Source organism: Hyla sarda, chromosome 6 (assembly GCF_029499605.1).
Source record: "Hyla sarda isolate aHylSar1 chromosome 6, aHylSar1.hap1, whole genome shotgun sequence".
NCBI lineage: Eukaryota > Metazoa > Chordata > Amphibia > Anura > Hylidae > Hyla > Hyla sarda.
In genome coordinates, this window is record NC_079194.1 from 33,168,893 (window position 1) to 33,193,273 (window position 24,381).

Genomic DNA, 24,381 nt, shown 5'->3' on the forward strand with positions numbered 1-24,381 from the left:
CGCTTAATAAAAATTATAATCACATCCCCCCCCTTCTCCCATTGCACAATACCAATCGCCACAATTGCTGATTTTTGGACAAATCACTTATCAGAAACAAATTCATAAAAAGTGATCAAAAAGTCACTTTAAAATATTATAAAATATTTTAATCACAGCATAAAAAGGACCCGCCTAAAGCCGTGAATACAAAAAATAAAACATTCATGGGGTCAGAATAGGTAGATTTTAAAACATACTCATTTTGTTAAAACAGTAATAAAAATGAAAAGGTAGTACAATAATGTAAATAATGTAAATATGTGTTTCATTTTAATCATATTTAGTATTTACCAACAAAATAAAGTAAAGTGCACGGCACAAAAAACATAACTCCCCACCCCTAAAGTTGCAAAATTGTGTAATTTTGTAATATTTGGTTTAGTTTTGCGCTGTACATTTTATGGAAGATGTCATGATGAAGTACAATTATTAAAGGGGTTGTGCGCTGCCCTGCCTTCCGGAGCTCCGCTCGCAGCGTCCAAAAGTTCATTACTCTGAACGCTGTGTGGGGGCTTCCGTGTTCGCGGCCGCCCCCTTCGTGACGTCACGCCCGCCCCCTCAACCAAAGTCTATGGGAAGGGGGCGGGACCGCTGGTTTAACAAAATGAGTATATTTTAAAATGTACCTAGCGGTAGCGCCCCCTTCCCATAGACTTTGATTGAGGGGGCCGGCTTGACGTCACGAGGGGGCGGCCGCGAACACGGAAGCCCGCACACAGCGTTCGGAGTAATGAACTTCCGGACGCTGCGATCTGAGCTCCGAAAGGCAGGGCAGCGCACAACCCCTTTAAGTCACTTAAAGGGGTACTCCACTGGCCCAGAATCCGGAACATTTTGTTCCAAACGCTGGGTTCGGGCTGCGGGGTCATGACGTCACGGCCACACCGGTTGTGACATCACGCCACACCCCCTCAATGCAAGTCTATGGGAGGGGGCGTGGCAGCCGCCACGCCCCCTCCCTTAGACTTGCATTGAGGGGGTGTGACGTGATGTCACTAGGGGTTTGGCCATGACATCACGACCCCCGCAGCCCGCACCTAGCATTTGAACAAAATGTTTCGGATCCTGGGCCAGTGGAGTACCCCTTTAAAAAGGAGAGAGGGAAAAAAAACAAAAATGCTAAAATTATAATAGACCATAACCCCTGGCGTTAATGTATACAGCTTTTACTAGCAGATATGTCGCACGTACCCTAGTGCATAAACGCTGTGTGCACTTAGCCTTAGAAATAAAAATATTAAAGGGGTTATCCAGGAAAAAACTTTTTTATATATATCAACTGGCTCCAGAAAGTTAAACAGATGTGTAAATTACTTCTATTAAAAAATCTTAATCCTTTCAGTACTTATGAGCTGCTGAAGTTGAGTTGTTCTTTTCTGTCTAAGTGCTCTCTGATGACACGTGTATTGGGAACCGCCCAGTTTAGAAGCAAATCTCCATAGCAAACCTCTTCTACTCTGTGCAGTTCCCGAGACAAGCAGAGATGTCAGCAGAGAGCACTGTTGCCAGACAGAAAACAACAACTCAACTTCAGCAGATGATAATTATTGAAAGGATTAAGATTTTTTTTAATAGAAGTAATTTACAAATCTGTTTAACTTTCTGAAGCCAGTTGATATAAGACATTTTTTTTTTCCTGGAATACCCCTTTAACCCCTTAAGGACCGAGCCCTTTTTCACCTTAAGGACCGGCGCGTTTTTTGCAATTCTGACCACTGTCACTTTAAACATTAATAACTCTGGAATGCTTTTAGTTATCATTCTGATTCCGAGATTGTTTTTTCGTTACATATTCTACTTTAACTTAGTGATAAAATTTTATGGTAACTTGCATCCTTTCTTGGTGAAAAATCACCAAATTTGATGAAAAAAATGAAAATTTTGCATTTTTCTAACTTTGAAGCTCTCTGCTTGTAAGGAAAATGGATATTCAAAATATATTTTTTTTGGGTTCACATATACAATATGTCTACTTTATGTTTGCATCATAAAATGTAAGAGTTTTTACTTTTGGAAGACACCAGAGGGCTTCAAAGTTCAGCAGCAATTTTGAAATTTTTCACAAAATTTTCAAACTCGCTATTTTTCATGGACCAGTTCACGTTTGAAGTGGATTTGAAGGGCCTTCATATTAGAAATGCCCCATAAAAGACCCCATTATAAAAACTACACCCCCCAAAGTATTCAAAATGACATTCAGTAAGTGTATTAACCCTTTAGGTGTTTCACAGGAATAGCAGCAAAGTGAAGGAGAAAATTCAAAATCTTCATTTTTTACACTCGCATTTTCTTGTAGACCCAATTTTTGAATTTTTGAAAGGGGTAAAAAGGAGAAAATTTTTACTTGTATTTGAAACCCAATTTCTCTCGAGTAAGGACATACCTCATATGTCTATGTTAATTGTTCGGCGGGCGCAGTAGAGGGCTCAGAAGGGAAGGAGCGTCAAATGGTTTTTGGGGGGCATGTCACCTTTAGGAAGCCCCTATGGTGCCAGAACAGCAAAAAAACACACATGGCATACCATTTTGGAAACTAGACTCCTCAGGGAACGTAACAAGGGGTAAAGTGAACCTTAATACCCCACAGGTGTTTCACGACTTTAGCATATGTAAAAAAAATTATTTTTTTTTACCTAAAATGCTTGGTTTCCCAAAAATTTTACATTTTTATAAAGTGTAATAGCAGAAAATACCCCCCAAAATTTGAAACCCAATTTCTCCCGATTCAGAAAACACCCCATATGGGGGTGAAAATTGCTCTGCTGGCGCACTACAGGTCTCAGAAGAGAAGGAGTCACATTTGGCTTTTTGAAAGCAAATTTTGCTCTGGGGGCATGTCGCATTTAGGAAGCCCCTATGGTGCCAGAACAGCAAAAAAAAAACACATGGCATACCATTTTGGAAACTAGACCCCTCGGGGAACGTAACAAGGGGTAATGTGAACCTTAATACCCTACAGGTGTTTCACGACTTTTGCATATGTGAACATTTTTTATTTTTTTTTACCTAAAATGCTTGGTTTCCCAAAATTTTTACATTTTTAAAAAGGGTAATAGCAGAAAATACCCCCCAAAATTTGAAGCCCAATTTCTCCCGATTCAGAAAACACCCCATATGGGGGTGAAAAGTGCTCTGCTGGCGCACTACAGGTCTCAGAAGAGAAGGAGTCACGTTTGGCTTTTTGAAAGCAAATTTTGCTCTGGGGGCATGCCGCATTTAGGAAGCCCCTATGGTGCCAGGACAGCAAAAAAAAACACATGGCATACCATTTTGGAAACTAGACCCCTCGGGGAACGTAACAAGGGGTTAAGTGAACCTTTATACCCCACAGGTGTTTTATGACTTTTGTATATGTAAAAAAAAAATTTTTTTTTTTACCTAAAATGCTTGTTTTCCCAAAAATTTTACATTTTTAAAAAGGGTAATAGCAAAAAATACCCCACAAAATTTGAAGCCCAATTTCTCCCGAGTACGGCGATACCCCATATGTGGCCCTAAACTGTTGCCTTGAAATACGACAGGGCTCCAAAGTGAGAGCGCCATGCGCATTTGAGGCCTAAATTAGGGATTGCATAGGGGTGGACATAGGGGTATTCTACGCCAGTGATTCCCAAACAGGGTGCCTCCAGCTGTTGTAAAACTCCCAGAATGCCTGGACAGTCAGTGGCTATCTGGCAATACTGGGAGTAGTTGTTTTGCAACAGCTGGAGGCTCCGTTCTGGAAACAGTGGCGTACCAGACGTTTTTCATTTTTATTGGGGAGGGGGGCTGTGTAGGGGTATGTGTATATGTAGTGTTTTTTACTTTTTATTTTATTGTGTGTTAGTGTAGTGTAGTGTTTTTAGGGTACAGTCACACGGGCGGGGGGTTCACAGTAGTTTCTCGCTGGCAGTTTGAGCTGCGGCTGAAAATTTGACGCAGCTCAAACTTGCAGCCGGATACTTACTGTAATCCTCCGCCCATGTGAGTGTACCCTGTACGTTCACATTGGGGGGGGAACATCCAGCTGTTGCAAAACTACAACTCCCAGCATGGACGGTCTATCAGTGCATGCTGGGAGTTGTAGTTTTGCAACCGCTGGAGGCTCCGTTTTGGAAACAGTGACGTACCAGACGTTTTTCATTTTTATTGGGGAGGGGAGGGGGGCTGTGTAGGGGTATGTGTATATGTAGTGTTTTTTACTTTTTATTTTATTTTGTGTTAGTGTAGTGTAGTGTTTTTAGGGTACAGTCGCATGGGCGGGGGGTTCACAGTAGTTTCTCGCTGGCAGTTTGAGCTGCGACAGAAAATTTGCTGCAGCTCAAACTTGCAGCCGGATACTTACTGTAATCCTCCGCCCATGTGAGTGTACCCTGTACGTTCACATTGGGGGGGGACCTCCAGCTGTTGCAAAACTACAACTCCAAGCATGTACGGTCTATCAGTGCATGCTGGGAGTTGTAGTTTTGCAACAGCTGGAGACACACAGGTTGTGAAACACCGAGTTTGGTAACAAACTCAGTGTTTTGCAACCAGTGTGCCTTCAGCTGTTGCAAAAGCTACAACCCCCAGCATGTACGGACAGCGGAAGGGCATGCTGGGTCTTGTAGTTATGCAACAGCCGGAGGCATACTACATTGGCTGGGGATGCTGGGGATTGTAGTTATGCAACAGCTGGAGACACACTGGTTTACTACTTAACTCAGTGTGCCTTCAGCTGTTGCAAAACTACAACTCTCAGCAGTTACCGACAGCCAACGGGCATGCTGGGAGTTGTAGTTATGCAACCACCAGATGCACCACTAAAACTCCCAGCATGCACTTTAGCTGATTGTGCAAGCTGGGAGTTGTAGTTACACAACAGCTGAAGGTACACTTTTACATAGAAAGAATGTGCCTTCAGCTGTTGCAAAACTACAAGTCCCAGCATGCCCATAAGGGCATGCTGGGAGTTGTGGTGGTCTGCCTCCTGCTGTTGCATAACTACAGCTCCCAGCATGCCCTTGTTGCATGCTGGGAGCTGTTGCTAAGCAACAGCAGGAGGCTGTCACTCACCTCCAACGATCCAGCAGCACAGGTCAGTCCCTCGTCGTCTCCGCCGCCGCCGTCGCTCCTGGGGCCCCGATCCCAACAGGGACGCCGGGGATCGGGGTCCCCAGCACCGGGGGTCGTCTTCCCGCACCCGCTCACGTCCTCCGGAAGAGGGGCGGAGCGGGTTGCGGGAGTGACACCCGCAGCAGGCGCCCTGATTGGTCGGCCGGTATTCCGGCCGACGAATCAGGGCGATCATGAGGTGGCACCAGTGCCACCTCACCCCTGCTGGCAATGGCTGTTCGGGGCCGTCTCTGAGACCCGATTGACCCGGAATTTGCCGCAGATCGCTGGACTGAATTGTCCAGCGATCTGCGGCAATCGCCGACATGGGGGGACATAATGACCCCCCTGGGCGATATGCCGGGATGCCTGCTGAACGATTTCAGCAGGCATCCGGCTCCGGCCCCCCCCCTGGCTAGCAGTGGGGGCCGGAAATGCTCAGGGCGTATCCATACGCCCTCGGTCCTTAAGGACTTGGAAACGGGGGCGTATGGATACGCCCTATGTCCTAAACCCCTTAAGGACCGGAGGTTTTTCCGTTTTTGCATTTTCGTTTTTTGCTCCTTGCCTTTAAAAAATCATAACTCTTTCAAATTTACACCTAAAAATCCATATGATGGCTTATTTTTTGCGCCACCAATTCTACTTTGTAATGACGTCAGTCATTTTGCCCAAAAATCTATGGTGAAGCGGGAAAAAAAATCATTGTGCGACAAAATTTAAAAAAAAACGCTGTTTTGTAACTTTTGGGGGCTTCCGTTTCTACGTAGTACATTTTTCGGTAAAAATGACACCTGATATGTATTCTGTAGGTCCATACGATTAAAATGATCCCCTAATTATATAGGTTTGATTTTGTCGGACTTCTGGAAAAAATCATAACTACATGCAGGAAAATTAATACGTTTAAAATTGTCATCTTCTGACCCCTATAACTTTTTTATTTTTCCGTGTATGGGGCGGTATGAGGGCTCATTTTTTGCGCCGTGATCTGAAGTTTTTAACGGTACCATTTTTGCATTGATAGGACTTATTGATCGCTTTTTATTCATTTTTAAATGATATAAAAAGTGACCAAAAATGCACTATTTTGGACTTTGGAATTTTTTTGCGTGCACGCCATTGACCGAGCGGTTTAATTAATGATATATTTTTATAATTCGGACATTTCCGCACGCGGTGATACCACATATGTTTATTTTTATTTTTATTTACACTGTGTTTTTTTTTTATTGGAAAAGGGGGGTGATTCAAACTTTTAATAGGGGAGGAGTTAAATGATCTTTATTCACTTTTTTTTTTAACTTTTTTTTTGCAGTGTTATAGGTCCCATAGGGACCTATAACACTGCACACACTGATCTTCTATGTTGATCACTGGTTTCTCATAATTAACCAGTGATCAACGATTCTGCCGGATGACTGCTCATGCCTGGATCTCAGGCACTGAGCAGTCATTCGGCGATCGGACAGCGAGGAGGCAGGAAGGGGCCCTCCCGCTGTCCTGTCAGCTGTTCGGGATGCCGTGATTAGCCGCGGCTATCCCGAACAGCCCGACTGAGCTAGCCGGGAACTTTCACTTTCACTTTTAGCCGCGCGGCTCAGCTTTGAGCGCGCGGCTAAAGGGTTAATAGCGCGCGGCGCCGCGATCGGCGCTGCGCGCTATTAGAGGCGGGTCCCGGCTTCACTATGACGCCGGGCCCGCCATGATATGACGCGGGGTTACTGTGTAACCCCGCGTTATATCAGAAGAGCAGGACCAAGGACGTACCGGTACGTCCTTGGTCCTTAAGGGGTTAAGAGGTTAAAGGGGTACTCCGGTGAAAACCTTTTTTCTTTTAAATCAACTGGTGGCAGAAAGTTAAACATATTTGTAAATTACTTCTATTAAAAAATCTTAAGCCTTCCAGTACTTATTAGCTGCTGAATGTTACAGAGGAAATTCCTTTCTTTTTGGAACACTGATGACATCACGAGCACAGTGCTCTCTGCTGACATCTCTGTCCATTTTAGCAACCATGCATAGCAGATATATGCTAAGGGCAGCATGGTGGCTCAGTGGTTAGCACTGCTGCCTTGCAGTGCTGGGGACTTGGGTTCAAATCCCACTAAGGACAACAATAAATAAAGCATTATTATTATTATAATAACATCAGCAGAGAGAACTGTGCTCGTGATGTCATCAGAGATCATTCCAAAAAGAAAAGAATTTCCTCTGAAGTATTCAGCAGCTAATAAGTACAGGAAGGATTAAGATTTTTTAATAGAAGTAATTTACAAATATGTTTAACTTTCTGCCACCAGTTGATTTAAAAGAAAAAAGGTTTTCACCGGAGTACCCCTTTAACACCCTGACGGAAGAGGATAAGCAATAGACTGACGGAAACTGTTTCTTTTTGTTGCTTTCAATGCTTTTGAAGTTGCCTTGGTGTATTTTATGTTAGTCTGTGAACTATACATTGTGTTTTGTTAAAGCAGCGCTGTCCTTTGCACGGTTTACATAGAGTGTATGTTAAAAGAAGGTAGACAATTCTAAATACACAAAGGCTGGGTAAACAATGCGTCTTCACACTGAGAATCTGTAGAGCTCCACTTCTACAGCGAACACAACATAATACGGTCTATGCATTGTGTGACGTCTCGCTCTTCGAGCGCTGTATAACCAGACAATTCTTTCTTTTATAATGAGCTATCGCTTTTGTGCTCAGACTGTAAAAATAAACAATAAACTATTATAAAATGCCCCTTAGATACAAAAAATACCAATGTTTGAGCATCTCTGTCTCATACAGACATATGCACATATAACAAAAAAGGAGGGAGGGGGGAGACAAACAGGGGGCGCAACCTGTGCCGTTATTCCGATAGGAATCAATGGTATGGTGCATACAGGATTGTGCTCCCCTGTTAGTGTTGTACGCCGGGTACAACACCTAATAGAGCGTATCACCCAATTGCAGGGCACCCAATTGCAGGGTATCACCCAATTGCAGGAGCTGCCCGAGGTGATCCAGTGTCAGAGGCAAATTCTGACCGGTGGAGAATAACTGGAGGTGTCCCGTATGAACAGGAAAGAAGATCCTCGTTGCGGCGCTCACTCGGTGGTAGCTGGCGGTGCCAGCTACCACCGAGTGAGCGCCGCAACGAGGATCTTCTTTCCTGTTCATACGGGACACCTCCAGTCATGCAGACATATAAGAATTTAGTTGTTTTACTTACACATATTTAATGTTTAGAGGTCCCTATATCAACCATGTGATTCATTCATAGCCTCATCACTGAGGGAACAGCTCTCTCTGCCTCTACCACAGTGGGAAGTCACAGCAGACTATGAGAACCACAAGAGCAGTCAGCGGATCTGCACATGATTGGCTCCCGAGTTTTATGCAGAATGTCCAGGAGGAAAATTTAAGGCGAATGCAAACAGCGGTCGTTGGCAGAACTTGCCGGCGCTAGGTCCGCTCAGAATTGCACATCTCCATAGATGGAAACCCATTTACGAAAGGATTCTGCAGAAAGAATTAAGGCTGTGTTCCCACTAGGTTTTTTCTCATACGGGAGCGCATACGGCAGGGGGGAGCTGAAACCTCGCGCTCCCGTATGCCTTTCTATGCGCTCCCGTATGTCATTCATTTCAATGAGCCGGCCGGAGTGAAACGTTCGGTCGGCTCATTTTTGTGCCGTATGCGCTTTTACAACTGGACCTCAAACCAAGGTGGACCACAGTTTTAGGTCCGGGGAAAAAGCGCATATGGCTGAAAAAAACGAGCCGACCGGACCGAACGTTTCACTCCGGCCGGCTCATTGAAATGAATTACATATGGGAGCGCATACGAAGGCATACGGGAGCGCATACGAAGGCATACGGGAGCGCAAGGATTCAGCTCTCCCCTGCCGTATGCGCTCCCGTATGGGGGAAAACGTGATGTGAACCCAGCCTAATAGGTCTGCTCCCTCTCCAGAGGCCAGAATCGGGATTTCCGCAGCAGATGTTTCCGCCACAGAAATTCTGCCGTGTGCACGTTGCAGCAGAATCTTATTGAAAACAATACGGATATGCTGAAATCAAATTTCCAAGCTGAATTTTTCCACCAGATTCCAGATTGTAAGTTGCTATCACTGTTTGTTTTTGCCTTTTTTTAGGATACGCCGCGCATGTGCGGTGTACTCGCACACATCACTGCCGCTCCCCCTGTTCCACGAGTTAGGCCAAGAGCTGCCGCGATGTGCTAGTATACTGCTCATGGCTACTCGCACATCGCAGTGTAACATAGTAACATAGTTCATGAGGTTGAAAAAAGACCAAAGTCCATCAAGTTCAACCTATAACCCTAATGAGTCCCTACTGAGTTGATCCAGACGAAGGAAAAAAAAACTCATACTAGAGGTAAAAATTCCTTCCCGACTCCAAATATGGCATCAGAATAAATCCCTGGATCAACGTTCTCTCCCTATAAATCTAGAATCCATAACCTGTAATGTTATTATTCTCCAAAAATGCATCCAGACCCTTTCTGAACTCTTTTACAGAGTTCTCCATGACCACCTCCTCCAGGAGAGAATTCCACAATCTCACTGCTCTTACAGTAAAGAATCCCTGTGTGTCTGCCCATAGCGGCGTATTGCCACTCCGAGCAGGCACATCTAAAGGCACCATGCAGCAACCCTTCCGCGGCAGATCTGCAGCGTAAAATATGCTGTGGATCCGCTCGTGTGAACGTACACTTACTCTGTAAGTTAGAGTGAGGTCAGGGCAGGCCCAAGACATTGTGCTGCCTGGGTCCAAGAGTGAATTGCTGCACCTGCCTGTTAAAAATTTTGGGGCAGCAATATGACCCAGCGGGACCAATTGTAGGGCCGGGCGGCCCTGAGTGAGGTTGCACTTTTATCTTGTCGATGAGTATTAATTGTCCTTGTGGTGCACCATTCAGCAGTATTTAACATGAAGCCGAGGGGGGGGGGGGGTGTAGAGGGATTTCATCATTGGTGTGAAAATTTCTTTTCATTTGCACAGTTTTTCTGGCAGGTTCTCTGCATCAGATTAAAGAAATTGCACATGCACAAGTGTATGAACCCTGTGTCCACTTAGCCTAGGAAATCACTGGGAAGAAAACATTACCATGTTACCTTTAATTTTTCGGAGGCCTTTTTAAAAATTTAAGAAGCAATCTGATTGGTTGCTATGGGCAACTAGACAACTTTCCTCTGCACAGGTTTTGATTAATCTCCTCCAAGGGGTCTGTGGATGAAAAAATAAAAGAATTCTGTCACTTACAGGTGAAGAGGAAAAAACTGAAACACAAAAATGTAAATTGACTGTGTTCGTAAAACCCACTGGCGTTAATTTTTACAGCTTTTTCGAGCAAGGAATGGAGCATACTTGGACCAAACATAACCACAGTTCACTAAATTCAGACCATTAATGTTTATGGGAATGTGGGGCTGGAATGGAATCCCATTTTGGTAGGTTGCCCATGTGTAGCCGTTGTCAATTGGACCTTAGCTACATTGACAGACATACATTAAGTAACATATATGAAACGTAAAGAACAAACGGTAAACTGCAAAGGTTTTCTACCTTTGAAGTCCCAGTTTTCCTTAAAGGGGTACTCCGCTGCTCAGCGTTTGGAACAAACTGTTCCGAAGGCTGGAGCCGGCGCCGGGAGCTCGTGACATCTTTACCCTGCCCCTCATGATGTCACACCCCGCCCCCTCAGCTGTCACGCCCCCTCCCATAGACTTGCATTGAGGGGGCGGGGTGTGACTTTATGAGGGGGTGGGGCTATGACGTCACGAGCTCCCGGCGCCGGCTCCAGCATTCGGGAGTACCCATTTAATGATGACTCGTGGTGCATGATGGGAATTGTAGTTTCTAAACAGCTCAAGAGTCACAGAAAGAAAGAACACAACAGTACAACATAGAGGTCAGAACCTTGTGCTCGTCTCTCTTCTCAGTTCCTATTATGGTTCCTTTCTCTTTGTTATTCCCCAGCATGACTCCATTCTCCTTGTTAGTTCCCAGCATGTCTTTTCTCATTCTGTTACACAGTCTCTCTTCTATCCAAACATGGCTAACGTTTGCCTCCAAATTATGGCTCCATCCTTGACCAGTTGTGGTAACTCATTTCATGGACTGAGCTCTGGTAACATACAGAATGACGTCTGCTGCACCCCAGACCATGACAACTCCCCTACCCTGGTCCCCTCACGTCCTTCAGTAAATGGCGCATTCCCTCCCACAGTGTTTCATTTAGTCATGGCATAGGAAATGCAGAAATATAAAACGAAACGTGACAGCCTCCCCACCTCTTTTATGTCCCTCCTGTCCTCTACTTGACCTTGCTGTCCCACACTGCTACACACATCTTACTTATGTGTACACTAAGGGTCGGGGCTTTTGTCTAAAGTCGCATGGAAGTCTATGGGACGTCCGATACCATCTCCTGGTGAATGTGTAGATCCAGCTTGCAAGCCACGGCCTTTCCACAAATCATGCCCCTCCCACAAGCCATACCGCTTCTATTTTTGGCCCTTTTTTGTTTCCTCTCATGTCAGAAAGCACCATTTTTGCCCGATACATCTATATCATAGGTCCTTTAACCACAATCTCTACATCACACCTTTGATCACCTCTACTCCACAAGCTCCACATATCAGGGTGAATGTGTTGGTCCGGCTTGCAAGCCATGCACCTTCCCAAAAATCATCCTTACCTGGGGATGGAATATGAGGTCGGGATATGGGGATGGGATATGAGGATGGGATATGATGACAGGATATAGGTATGAGATATAAGAATGGGATATGAGGTCAGGATTTGAGGACAGGATATGAGGATGGGATATAAGGATGAGATATGAGGACGGGGCAAGAGGTTGGGATATGAGGACAAAATATGAGGCCGGGATATGAGAATGAGGACGGAATATGAGGACAACATATGAGGTCAGGATATGAGGTTGGGATATGAGGATGGGATATGAGGAAGAGATATGAGGTCAGGATATGAGGTTGGGATATGAGGTTTGGATATGAGGATGGGATATGAGGACAACATATGAGGTCAGTATATGAGGTTTGGATATGAGAATAGGATATGAGGATAAGATATGAGGTTGGGATATGAAGTTGGGATATGAGGACGAGATATGATGTCCAAATACAAGGATTAGATAGGAGGATGGGATATGAGGACAAGATATTAGGTCAGGATATGAGGATGAGATATGAGGACAAGATATGAGGATGAAATGTGAGGTCGGGATATGAGGTTGGGATATGAAGAATGGATATGAGGACAAGATATGAAGATAAGATGTGAGGTCAGGATATGAGGATGAGATATGAGGTCGGGATATGAGGATGGGATATGAGATTTTGATATGAGGATGGGATATGAGGACAACAAGATATGAGGTCAGTATGTGAGGTTTGGATATGAGGATAGGATATGAGGACAAGATATGAGGTCGGGATATGAAGTTGGGATATGAGGACGAGATATGATGTCCAAATATAAGGATTAGATAGGAGGATGGGATATGAGGACAAGATATTAGGTCAGGATATGAGGATGAGATATGAGGACAAGATATGAGGATGAAATGTGAGGTCGGGATATGAGGTTGGGATATGAAGAATGGATATGAGGACAAGATATGAAGATAAGATGTGAGGTCAGGATATGAGGATGACATATGAGGTCGGGATATGAGGGTGGGATATGAGGTTTTGATATGAGGATGGGATATGAGGACAACAAGATATGAGGTCAGTATGTGAGGTTTGGATATGAGGATAGGATATGAGGACAAGATATGAAGTTGGGATATGAAGTTGGGATATGAGGACGAGATATGATGTCCAAATATAAGGATTAGATAGGAGGATGGGATATGAGGACAAGATATTAGGTCAGGATATGAGGATGAGATATGAGGACAAGATATGAGGATGAAATGTGAGGTCGGGATATGAGGTTGGGATATGAAGAATGGATATGAGGACAAGATATGAAGATAAGATGTGAGGTCAGGATATGAGGATGAGATATGAGGTCGGGATATGAGGGTGGGATATGAGGTTTTGATATGAGGATGGGATATGAGGACAACAAGATATGAGGTCAGTATGTGAGGTTTGGATATGAGGATAGGATATGAGGACAAGATATGAGGTCGGGATATGAAGTTGGGATATGAGGACGAGATATGATGTCCAAATATAAGGATTAGATAGGAGGATGGGATATGAGGACAAGATATTAGGTCAGGATATGAGGATGAGATATGAGGACAAGATATGAGGATGAAATGTGAGGTCGGGATATGAGGTTGGGATATGAAGAATGGATATGAGGACAAGATATGAAGATAAGATGTGAGGTCAGGATATGAGGATGAGATATGAGGTCGGGATATGAGGATGGGATATGAGATTTTGATATGAGGATGGGATATGAGGACAACAAGATATGAGGTCAGTATGTGAGGTTTGGATATGAGGATAGGATATGAGGACAAGATATGAGGTCGGGATATGAAGTTGGGATATGAGGACGAGATATGATGTCCAAATATAAGGATTAGATAGGAGGATGGGATATGAGGACAAGATATTAGGTCAGGATATGAGGATGAGATATGAGGACAAGATATGAGGATGAAATGTGAGGTCGGGATATGAGGTTGGGATATGAAGAATGGATATGAGGACAAGATATGAAGATAAGATGTGAGGTCAGGATATGAGGATGACATATGAGGTCGGGATATGAGGGTGGGATATGAGGTTTTGATATGAGGATGGGATATGAGGACAACAAGATATGAGGTCAGTATGTGAGGTTTGGATATGAGGATAGGATATGAGGACAAGATATGAAGTTGGGATATGAAGTTGGGATATGAGGACGAGATATGATGTCCAAATATAAGGATTAGATAGGAGGATGGTATATGAGGACAAGATATTAGGTCAGGATATGAGGACAAGATATGAGGATGAAATGTGAGGTCGGGATATGAGGTTGGGATATGAAGAATGGATATGAGGACAGGATATGAAGATAAGATGTGAGGTCAGGATATGAGGATGAGATGTGAGGACAAGATATGAGGATGAAATGTGAGGTCGGGATATGAGGTTGGGATATGAAGAATGTATATGAGGACAGGATATGAAGATAAGATGTGAGGTCAGGATATGAGGATGAGATATGAGGTCGGGATATGAGGATGGGATATGTCTGGCAGATTAGATCTATTTCTTAATGATGATCATATGTGCATATTGGTTAATGACAATTACGAGTCTATTTCCTTAATCCTTACAGAGAATTGTATATACCATAAGGCTGACTCTACATTCTATATGCAAGTGTGTATTAGTGTGGTCATTCTGTAAGGATTTATAAGTATCATGTTCGATCTGAATACATCATACACACCATCAGCTCTATCTCAATATAATCATTGGTAGTCTACAGTATTCTCATAGATGAAACTAGTGCATTACACATGGATCCGTGGGCAAATCCAGGCAATTATGGGTTCCATCAGATTGATAAATCTAGGCCCTGGAGAAATATTTAACAAATGTTGTGTTCTTTATGGACGTGGTACAATCATCTATGTATGAATTACTGATACTCTATACTAGATAATGGGGATTATTTACATGGGGATTACAAACATTTCCAGAGTTGTCATTTAGAAGAATTGATTTGAATATGAGTTGAATCAGGATCATGATCTACTCTACAAATGTGATACAGATTAAAGGTAAATTCTTTTAAATGTATATTAAAAAAATTAAGTGTAGTTAGAGGGAAGGTGTCATCAGAAAATAACCTATTGTTTAACTCACATTTTTATGTTAAAATTATTTTTTTAATAACTTTTGACAATTTTTTCTTCAAATTTTTCATTTTACTATCTATAGTATAAAATTATCCTGAAATCATCCAGTTTTCATTCATATTAAGATAAGAAAGTCCTGTTCTGTCAGTGATAATAAGGAGGAAGATGCTGGAAATTTATCTAAGCCACAATCAGCTATTGGTTCCATTAGTTTGGGGAATTGATACGCTAATGAGGGCCTAGATCAGTGTTTCTCAACCAGTGTGCCTCCAGCTGTTGCAAACCTACAAATTAATTAACAAGAATAGTAGGCAAAAATAGCAGGAACAATGGGACATCTAGATGTCCTGTTTTTCCTGTTATTTTTGCCTACCCTTCTAGTTAATATTTATACCGATGGACACCATTGTAGGGACCTGGAGGCTGCCAACCACTGATTACTATACTATATGATCATTTACTTACCTCAACAACCGGAAATTATGTCAGACGCCAAGCTCAGGTGAACTCACACTGATCAGGTATGCATATCACATATTGTTGATATATAAGCAAGTAATTTCTCATTATTCTTTTCCATGATTAAGGGCTAGTATTCAGCCCGAAACGCGTCGGAGTGTCTTTAATCTTCCCTGAATTTCCATGATTTAATGAACAAATAAAGTTTGGATTTTAGCAGTCTTTGCTGTGAAGCCAGATCCTTCCTCCATTGTATCCATGTACTCACGGGCAGGCGGCCCGCTATTTCCGAGCTCCAGCGTTTTTTACCCAAAGCAAGTCCTTCTACATCTGGTCCCTGTGGTGAGTGAGCTGAGTTGCCTTTTCTACTGATCACTATATGCTTGTACAGGTGTTGTGCCCTCAGCATAACATGCATCGGTAAGGTGCCAACTATTTGTTATCTGGTCAGACGATCTTCACTAGGTGTGCACTGTCTCTTTCCTATAATTTTCTTTCAAAACTACAACCCCAAGCATGCCCAGAAGGCCAACCATTGATGTGAAGGGATGAGCTCATATTACTGTTCATTAAAGGTTAAGGCAGCAGAGAGCCTTCTCAGATAAGACAGCAGTGCACCTGTTTTGACTGAAACTACTGTGACTGAGAAAGGCTTCCTTCTGCCCTAAAATCTAATGAGCAGTAATATGAGCTCCCCCTCTTCAGATCACTGGTCTCGTCCTTAGAAGACAGGAGGGGAGTGGGAGGAGGGACGGGAGAGGTATACATCTCAGCTGATAATAGAAGATCTATGCATAATAGGTAATAACATTATTTGAGTTGTTTTATTATACTTTTTCTTATTTTATATGTAAACTGTCTACTTGCCATATCATATGTACTGACATTTACCTATTAAAGTAATAGAATGGAGGTACTACCTATACTACCTAAAGATCTGTATATATGTATGCTTTAGTGCACGGTCATCAATGTAGAAGCATTGACCAATGACTCTCGCTTTTGACCAGTTGACCAAGAAGCAATAGCATTAGAATAAAAGTCATTTTCACGTTGTTTTCAAGCGCAGATTCAGAACAAGATTCAGAACAATATTATTTCTGGGTGGGAGATTCATTGAGTGTGACATCTGCTTTTGGGCATTTCAGATATTCTGCACCTTCTGGGGACCGTCCCTTGCAGCATGCTGGGGGCAGAGTATTGATAGGTTAATCCTCTCTCTAAAATCTGGCAATGAATGGTGCAGCCGGAACGAAATAAAGGAAGAGTGCTAAGCATGCAACTTCCACTGTTCTATTGTTTTATGCCCTGAGTGTTTTTTGATATTAGTCAGGGGTTCATCTATATACATCCACATGAAGTCTAATCTGTGCATTGCACTTTTGTCGAAAAATCCCAGCATAGAGACTTTTGCTTGCTGGTAGAACACAGTCTCTTGTTTTTCTATTTGGAAATCTCTATCTTGATTTATTTCCTTTTTATCATAGTAGTGTTTAGAATTTTTTTTTTTTTTTGTATTACAGTATAGCACTATTTTTTTTGGACATTTTCATTTACCGTAGATTTTATAAAAAAAAAAAAAAAAACAATAATAATAATTAGGCCCCATTCATATAACATCTTTTTTATTTGTTAAACATATACAGTAAACATTTCCTGATGTAAGAATGTTTGCTTTTTTTAGGTATTCTTTTTATAGTATGAATTAATAAATAAGCATCTGTTTTTGGAGCAAAAAATATTTGTACGCAGATGACAAGTCTATGTGCGCACATTAATCCACAACCCCTGCAAAAATACAAAAATGGCAAGGCATGCGCAATCTGCAAAAAAATAAAACTAAAATATGGGCCTTTCAAGCAGGAAAACCGCTCAAAACATGGCAAAGAAATTGGGCAAACACTTTACTTTAACTCTACTTTTGCATTTTTATTATAAAGTAAAAATATAAACAGAATTTAGTTTTTTAATGATTTATTCTGCATTCAAAATGTTCCTTAAAATGTATATTAGAAAATGTACACCCTGTCCAGAGGGTAGGGGATAAGTGTCGGATCGTGGTGGGATATAGTAGCGTGTTTGGGAGGTAGGAATACCGGCAAGGGTCTCCTATTCTTCCCGCGGCTAACAATTTTGGCGCTGCAGCGCTACATCGGCGTAGTGGAATTAGCAGTCGGAGAAGGGGCTGAGATTTATGATCACTTTTTATTATGTACCGTATTTTTCGCCCTATAGGACGCACCGGCGTATAAGACGCACCCAATTTATAGGTGCAAAATCTAAAAAAATAAAGATTTTGAACCCAACAGTGATCTTCAACCTGCGGACCTCCAGATGTTGCAAAACTACAACTCCCAGCATGCCCGGACAGTCGTTGGCTGTCCGGGCATGCTGGGAGTTGTAGTTTTGCAACATCTGGAGGTCTGCAGATTGAAGACCACTGCATAGGAGGTAATACTCACGTGTCCCAGCCGCTCCGGACCCGTCACCGCTGCCCTGGATGTCGCTCCATCGCTGTCACCGTGTCCTCGCCGCTCCGGAACGTCTCTGCTGCCGGCCGAGTATCCTCGCTCTCCGTCGCCGCCATCACGTCGTTACGCACGCCGACGCACGTACGTGATGACGAGGAAGGAGAGCGCCGGCCATACAGGGGATCCCTGAACGGAGAAGACACCGAGGAGGCAGGTAAGGTCCCTCCCGGTGTCCTGTAAGCACTAACCCGGCTATTCAGTTGGGCTGTTCGGGACCGCCGCAGTGAAATCGCGGCGGTCCTGAACAGCCCGACTGAACAGCCGGGTTAGTGTCACTTTCCCTTCCGACGCGGCGGACAGCTTTGATCGCCGCATCTGAAGGGGTAATACAGGGCATCACTGCGATCAGTGGTGTCCTGTATCAGCCGCGGGTCCCGGCCGTTGATGGCCGCAGGGACCGCCGCGATAGGGGTGTATTCGCCGTATAAGACGCACCGATTTTTTCCCCCCAGTTTTGGGGAAGAAAAAGTGCGTCTTAAACGGCGAAAAATACGGTAGTCATAAAAAGGATCAGTTATGGACAACGTGTTTCAGAGGGGCTCCCTCCTTCGTCAGGTCCGCTTTACAGTGTGTTCAAACATTGTGCAGTATATATACACATACATTCATACATTAACATTTGAATTTGGCGGGTTAGATTTCCATTGGAGGCTGAGTCTGTGACGTCAGCCTCCCCTTCTTGTGGTAGTGTGTAGGACAGAGTGGGGTAGCTCTATATCACTTAGTGGTGGGGTCTGACAGCTGGGACCCCCAGTGATCTCTGCATGACGCTCCGACACGCCCCCTCCATGCATCTCTACGGGAGAGCCGGAGATACATGAGTGTTGGAAGTTTTTTCAGGACAATAGGACAATAGGACAATAACCCTTTAAATAGTATTTTGCGAATAAAAAACACCCAACTAGTCCAGTTCTGTTTGAAGGATTCAATTAATTTTTGCTCCCCCATTGATTAGTTGTACCCACCTCTATACCCTCTTTCTGTGGCCATACCGCTTCCATAGCTGTTGGCTGAATGCTCATTTCTCCCCTTACACATGCACTACTTGGTAGACCAACAAGACCCTTCTGGTGGCCATGTCTCCAGTCAAAGGCCACGTATGGTTGTAAAGGACTCTACATGAGAAACAATTTCTTAAGCTAGTTGTACACATTAGATATGTAGACCAAACCTACTTATTTTGGTGGGACCTTGCTGTCACGATTCGGCTGGCTGGAGGTGGATCCTCTGTGCCAGAGAGGGATTGGCGTGGACCGTGTTGGTGGACCGGTTCTAAGTTGCTACTGGTATTCACCAGAGCCCGCCGCAAAGCGGGATGGTCTTGCAGCGGCGGTAGCAACCAGGTCGTATCCACCAGCAACGGCAGGAGGTCTGGAACACAGGCTAGGAACACACAAGGAAACGCTTTCACTGGCACAATGGAAACAAGATCCGGCGAGGGAGTGCAGGGGAAGTGAGGTATAAGTAGGGAGTGCACAGGTGAACATACTGATTAAGCCTGCTGCGCCAATCAGTGGAGCAGTGGCCCTTTAAATTGCAGTGACCCGGCGCGCGCACGCCCTAAGGAGCGGGGCCGCGCGCGCCGGGACAAGACAGACGGGGAACGGGTCAGGTACGGGAGCCGGGATGCGCATCGCGAGCGGGCGCCTCCCGCATCGCAAATCGCATCCCGGCTGGGAGTGATATTGCAGCGCACCCGGTCAGCAGGTCTGACCGGGGCGCTGCGAATGAGAGGATGCTGCGAGCGCTCCGGGGAGGAGCGGGGACCCGGAGCGCTCGGCGTAACACTTGCTAGATGGCCTCCCGACTCCCCTCCTTCAAACAGATGATGTTGGGGGAGAGAAGGATAAGGCATGCTGGATTTCAAAGGCCCAATCCTTTTCTTACATATTCGTAGAAAATAGTAAACGGCACTCACCATCCAAATGCAGTATAAAGTCTTCATCTTTATTTCGTCATTAAAAAAATGATATAACGTGCCGGCAGACTAGCTGGGAGAGAGGAGGACAAGGAGACAGCAGTGGTAGCTACTTCGCGCACCTTCTGCGCTTCGTTAGGCTATAGCCTAACGAAGCGCAGAAGGTGCGCAAAGTAGCTACCACTGCTGTCTCCTTGTGCCGTTGGTGGATGGTGAGTGCCATTTACTATTTTCTACGAATATTTATGCATCTGCATGGGCTAGTGCACTCTTCACATGTCTTTATACACAGGCCCACTCTATTTGGCCGAGCATGCATGTATTTTGAATTAGGAGAAAGCTGCTGACAGAAACGTCTAATCTCCCAGAGAAGAAAAGGATTGTTTTTGTTTTTTTTAAATCAACTGGTGCCAGAAAGTTAAACAGATTTGTAAATTACTTCTATTAAAAAATCTTAATCCTTCCTGTACTTATTAGCTGCTGGATACTACAGCGGAAATTATTTTCTTTTTGAAACACAGAATTGTCTGCTGACATCACGAGCACAGTGCTCTCTGCTGACATCTCTGTCCATTTTATGAACCATCCAGAACAGCATATGTTTGCTATGGGGATTTCCTTTTACCCTGGACAGTTCCTAAAAATGGACGGAGATGTCAGCAGAGAGCACTGTGCTCGTGATTCAGCAGAGAGCTCTGTGTTTCAAACGGAAAATAATTTCCTCTGTAGTGTTCAGCAGCTAATAAGTACAGGAAGGATTAAGATTTTTTAATAGAAGTCATTTACAAATCTGTTTAACTTTCTGGCACCAGTTGATTTAAAAAAAAAAAGTTTTTCACCGGAGTACCCCTTTAACCCCTTAAGGACGCAGGACGTAAATGTACGTCCTGGTGCGGTGGTACTTAACGCACCAGGACGTACATTTACGTCCTGTGCATAACCGCGGGCATCGGAGCGATGCCTGTGTCATGTGCGGCTGATCCCGGCTGCTGATCGCAGCCAGGGACCCACCAGCAATGGCCGACGCCCGCGATCTCGTGGGCGTCCGCCATTAACCCCTCAGATGCCGGGATCAATACAGATCCCTGCATCTGCGGCAGTACGCAATTTCAATGAATGATCGGATCGCCCGCAGTGCTGCTGCGGGGATCTGATCATTCAGAACGCCGCATGGAGGTCCCCTCACCTTCCTCCCTCCGGCTCCCGGCGTCTCCTGCTCTGGTCTGAGATCGAGCAAACCAGAGCAGAAGATGACCGATAATACTGATCTGTTCTATGTCCTATACATAGAACAGATCAGTATTAGCAATCATGGTATTGCTATGAATAGTCCCCTATGGGGACTATTCAAGTGTAAAAAAAAATTTAAAAAAATGTTAAAGTAAAAAAAAGTGAAAAATCCCCTCCCCCAATAAAAAAGTAAAACGTCCGTTTTTTCCTATTTTACCCCCAAAAAGTGTAAAAAATAAATTTAATAGACATATTTGGTATCGCCGCGTGCGTAAATGTCCGAACTATTAAAATAAAATGTTAATGATCCCGTACGGTGAACGGCGTGAATGTAAAAAAAAAAAAAGTCCAAAATTGCTACTTTTTTAATACATTTTATTAAAAAAAACTATAAAAAATGTATTAAAAGTTTTTTATATGCAAATGTGGTATCAAAAAAAATTACAGATCATGGCGCAAAAAATGAGCCCTCATACCGCCGCTTATACGGAAAAATAAAAAAGTTAGAGGTCATCAAAATAAAGGGATTATAAACGTACTAATTTGGTTAAAAAGTTTGTGATTTTTTTTAAGCACAACAATAATAGAAAAGTATGTAATAATGGGTATCATTTTAATCGTATTGACCCTCAGAATAAAGAACACATGTCATTTTTACCGTAAATTGTACGGCGTGAAAACAAAACCTTCCAAAATTAGCAAAATTGCGTTTTTCTTTAAAATTTCACCACAAAAATAGTGTTTTTTGGTTGCGCCATATATTTTATGATATAATGAGTTATGTCATTACAAAGGACAACTGGTCGCGCAAAAAACAAGCCCTCATACTAGTCTGTGGATGAAAATATAAAAGAGTTATGATTTTTAGAAGGCGAGGAGGAAAAAATGAAAATGTAAAAATTAAATTGTCTGAGTCCATGTTAAAAAAAACTTATGCGGTTGCAGTACGGTTTTTAAACCGGAGTCAAAACTGTGGTTGACCATGTTTTTGTCTCCGGTTTAAAAAGCGTACTGCAACCGCATAAATGTTTTTTTTTAACATGGAAGTCAATGGGAAACGCACATGTATACGGTTCCATACGGGATAACGTATACGGTTTTTACTTTGCACATGCGCATTTGCATCCTAAAGTCCCCACCCAAGACCCCTCCCATTAAAAATGGACATTATCAAAAACGTATGTTTTTTTTTTGTATAAAAACGGACGGAACTGTATGCACTTTTAAAAACAGTATACTGTTTAAAAACGCAAACGGTTTACTTTTCCCCATACTGTTCCATCCGTTTTTTTGCCATACGGTTTTCTTTAGAAAAACGGATTGAAAACAGTATGGCAAAAACGTGATGTGAACCCAGCCTTACTCGGGTGTGTTGCTTTGTTGGACTCCCATGTTTGTCTTTCCTCTCAAATACATATACAGTAACCCCCCGACATGCGATTGCCCCGACATATAATAAAATCGACATACGATGGCCTCTCAGACGCCATCGCATGTCGATGTTAGCATCGACATACGATGCTTTTATATGTCAGGGCCATCGCATTAACTGCTATCCGACAGCGCAAAATGCTTAAGCTCCTGTCGGATAGCAGTTTAAGCATCCCGGACAGGTTCGCTTACCTATCCCCGCTGCTCCGGGTCCACTTCGCGATCCTCCGGCGTCTTCTGTATCTTCTCCAGGGTCCGGGCCTCACTTTCCGGCGTCGTTATTATGTCACTACACATGCCGCGCCGGCGCAGCAACGTAATAACGTCACCAGAAAGCGAGGCCCGGACACCGGAGAAGATGCGGAAGAAGCCGGAGGATCCCAAAGAAGACGCCGGAGCAGCGGGACAGCATCGGGAGCCCCTGTGACAGCATCGGGAGCGGTGAGGACCTGGTCCGGAGCGGCGGGGACAGGTGAGTACAGCTTCCTATACTTTACATTGCACGGATCCCTCAACATACGATGGATTTGACAAACGATGGGTCGTTTGGAACGAATTACCATCGTATGTTGAGGGACCACTGTATTGATGTCCTAGATGTCCTAGAAGAAAATATTAATGGTCAATAGGCTCCATGAGACCCATTATAGGTGAAATATATAAAGAGAATTTGATATTCAGTACAAAGTAGAATATTTGGGCGTTTTGTATGTTTTATTTTTTTTATTAATAAAGCAAAGTGAGTTTATTCAGTCAATTGTATATACAGTACCGTGTATTTCTGCTTTCAGTAGATTGCTAAGCACGTTCCTCCTCATCCATCATTACATTAATGTGATGGTCTAACAATTATATATATTTTATAATTACTCTTTGCCAACATCTGTGAATATACACTTGCAATATTTTAAAAGCTAAAATCCCTATTTCAGTGTTTTCATCGTCCCCAGAATCCTATTTATTCCTTGCTTCACTTTGAGGGCAATGGAGAGAAATGGAGAATATGCAAGTGTTTTCTCAGGATACATTACTAAATTGTATAAATACATTCCATCCCTGAGGATTACGAACATACACCATCAGTGAAATGCTCAGGCCTCCATTAAGATTAACATGTTAAGAAATAAATATGCAAATGGATTAAATACAAAAATATTAATTATTCTAAAAACACATGTCCTATTTAGTCCTGTGCATATTCAAAGATACATGATATTTAGACGGGCCTGGATTCTCATTACGACTGTCTGGGATTGCTTCTGCATTATGGAGCCTGAGCCATTAAAGATGGAGGCACAATGGCCCTGATGAGATGTTACTATAAGGCAGTGTTTCCCAACCAGGGTGCCTCCTGGTGTTGCAAAACTACAACTCCCAGCATGCCTGGACAGCCAAAGGCTGTCCAGGCATGCTGGGAGTTGTAGTTTTGCAACATCGGGGTCCCGGTGTCCTGCTTATACCATCGGTCTCCAAACATAAATGTACTATTCGTTAGTACGAAAGATAGTGCATCAACTATGAATACTATAAATACTTCTGATTTATTGGACCTACTCAGTCCTTCTTTTACAGCCTGTACACCTGTATCGTGCGGGATACGGGTGTACAGGCTGACAACGGAATCGGACGGAATGCTGACTGATTTGGAAAACCTGTTACTCACTGGGAGAGAGGATCCGGGGGGGTATTTTCTGGAATGCAACATCAAGGACGACATCGAACTTATAGATGTGAAGTCCCTGGAACAAATCTATCTGAGAAAGAGATTAACATCTTCTGGACGATCAACTCGCTACAGTCATACGTCCAATGCGAAAGATCACCTAGGGGACTTAGAG

General features: G+C 43.5%; 1 long non-coding RNA gene across 1 annotated transcript in view; it reads right to left on the minus strand.

Annotated features, from left to right (window-relative positions):
* The window catches only part of LOC130275460 (uncharacterized), a 95,447-nt gene that overhangs the window by 1,900 nt on the left and 69,166 nt on the right, over positions 1 to 24,381 (minus strand). Inside the window, exon 3 of the long non-coding RNA XR_008844788.1 lies at positions 10,242 to 10,353. This is a non-coding gene — a long non-coding RNA (uncharacterized LOC130275460). The remainder of the gene's footprint in view (positions 1 to 10,241; positions 10,354 to 24,381) is intronic.